Raw genomic sequence first — 2442 nt, forward strand, 5'->3', positions numbered from 1 at the left:
CTAGCAATTATGGGAAGTTGGAAGAAAACCATGTAATGCTCACAAGCTCTCATGCCGATCTTCTAACATCCTATAATGTGCAAAAGTTGGCTCATGAGGCTATCATCACCAAGGTAACATCAAATAAGCCTCATGTGGACAATGGCACTACTTCTAGTCAAAGTACTATATTTCCATGTGTTAGTCCTCGTAATTCGTCTACTCATAATGTTGCTACCTCGTGTGATGAATTACTTTCCTTGCCTTGTTGCTCTAACAATGAAGCTTACACTTCCTCTAGTATTTGCATTAAAACTAACCATGCAGAGGAAATCGAAGAGCTCAAGGGCCAAGTCACTTCTTTGAAGAAAGACTTGGAACAGTGTCATGAAGGGATGTCCACACTCAACAACGTCCTGTGTGAGCAAACATCTCCGAATGACAAAAATGATGTTGGAGTAAACTCAAACAAGAACAAGAGTGGCCTAGAACGAGTTGAGAATTCGGCCAAAATCATTTGCTTCAAGTGCAAAGTTAAAGGGCACCATGTTAGATCTTGCCCTTTGAAGACGAAGTCTCAAAGTCACAAGCAACAAGGGAAGCAACCACAAACTCAATCACACACTCAGCTACAAGTTGAAGGAAGGCCTCTTCCCAATAAGACCCAAGCCAACACTCCCCAAGGTGAGAAATCAACTGGGAAAAAAACAAAGGGTAGATGTTGCTACTTATGTCGTGAGAAGGGTCATGTCGCTTCGTCTTGCACGAGAGGTAACTTATCCAACCCAATCACTATTGATGATATCTATTCCCTTGGGAAGGATAAGGTTGGCAATGTGTTTGCCAAGTTTGTTGGTACTCAAAATGGTGTCAAGAAAAGAACCATTTGGGTTGCCAAGCCTATTGTGATTAACCTCTTAGGACCCAACGTAGTTGGGGACCAACAAGCTCAAACTTGATCAATAGGTGACTATGGAGGACATTAGAGACTTGGATACATAATGAAGAATTAAGGGGTCTTCATCATTCATATTATCTCAAGCCAATTCATTTGGATTATCGAGTTTCTATCTTATATCCAATGTGCCTCCTTACGGTAACTTATACTTAAACTGTTTACACTGTTAGGTGCTCGCCCCTTTGCATGTTGTGGTTTTGTACCTTGCATGCGTTTGTATATGTTGTGCTTCCAACTTGCTTATCTTGAGTAATCGAGTATGGGTATGTTGGTTTGCATATCATGTACATGTTGAGTCTTGTATTGAGCCTTTTGCATCTTGTTTATATTTTATTTTTTTGGCCCTTGTGAGAGATTAATGGATTATCCCATTGTGGGGGAGTGATGTGCTTTGCAGACCTCACAATCCTATAAATGTGTATACATGGGGAATACCACTTAGTTTTGATACTTCAAGATTATCTAGTTTCTATGTGGTATGTCTTACTCATGAGAAATTCAAATTCTATATGGTCCATTAAGTATCTCTTGTTGGTTTTAATTTGCCACTTGTTAATGTTGTTGGTTTATCACATTATGGGGGAGTAATATGCTATGTGCATATTACAAACCTAGAAAATGTGTACATTTGACGTGTTGCCACTTAGTGTTGATATTGTAAATTATCTTGTTCCTAGGTGGCATGTTAGCTCTACAAGTGTCATTTGCTTGCGTTTTATGGGTAAATATGATCTTGGATATATTTGTGATCTACCAATGAGTATCACTTCGAAAATACTTCTTGTCCTTGACAATTGGTATTCCCATCATGTGATAGGAATTGCTAATCATCTTTACATTGGATTTTGTGTTTCGTTTGTATTCCTTGCCTCTTATGAATCTATTTTAACATGTCTAGTGTTTTTATAGATATAGAGAAAGTGATGATCCCATCGTGTGCGTTTTGTATTCAAATGCAAATTCTATATAATGCACGTCCCTTGGGGGAGCTATCCTATTTTCTTTAGAACACTCTCTTTATTCACCCATCATAAAATCTTTTGATACCCATCAAGTGTGTGTTGATGGGAGGCAAGTCTTGCTCTTTATGATGCTTTGTGCCATCATGAAAATTTGTCGAGGGCTTGGTTTGTTGGAACCTAGCTCTTTTTTTGGAAACTAGATACCTCGTGTTTGTTTTCCTTCAATTGGTTTCTTGTTGCCTTCTATTTGGCATGTGTTAATGGATATCTCATTCCTTGAGGTATCTTTTAATTGATATCCTTCAAGTGATAATTCTTTTTGTTTTAGGATCTTATTATCACTTGATACCTTGTCTTTTGGTGACTTATCAACTTTGTGTTGAGTTGATTCTTGAGAGTCTTGAACATGCGTATCTAGCTACTATATACAACTTCTTTTGCTTGCTTTCCTTCTTTGACCCAATATATAGGGGAAACTCCACCTTGTCATAAATTGGCTAAAGTGTGCATGAAATTCAAATTCATATCTATATGCACATATGT

This window comes from Hordeum vulgare, chromosome 2H (genome assembly GCF_904849725.1).
Source record: "Hordeum vulgare subsp. vulgare chromosome 2H, MorexV3_pseudomolecules_assembly, whole genome shotgun sequence".
In the NCBI taxonomy this organism is placed as follows: Eukaryota; Viridiplantae; Streptophyta; class Magnoliopsida; order Poales; family Poaceae; genus Hordeum; species Hordeum vulgare.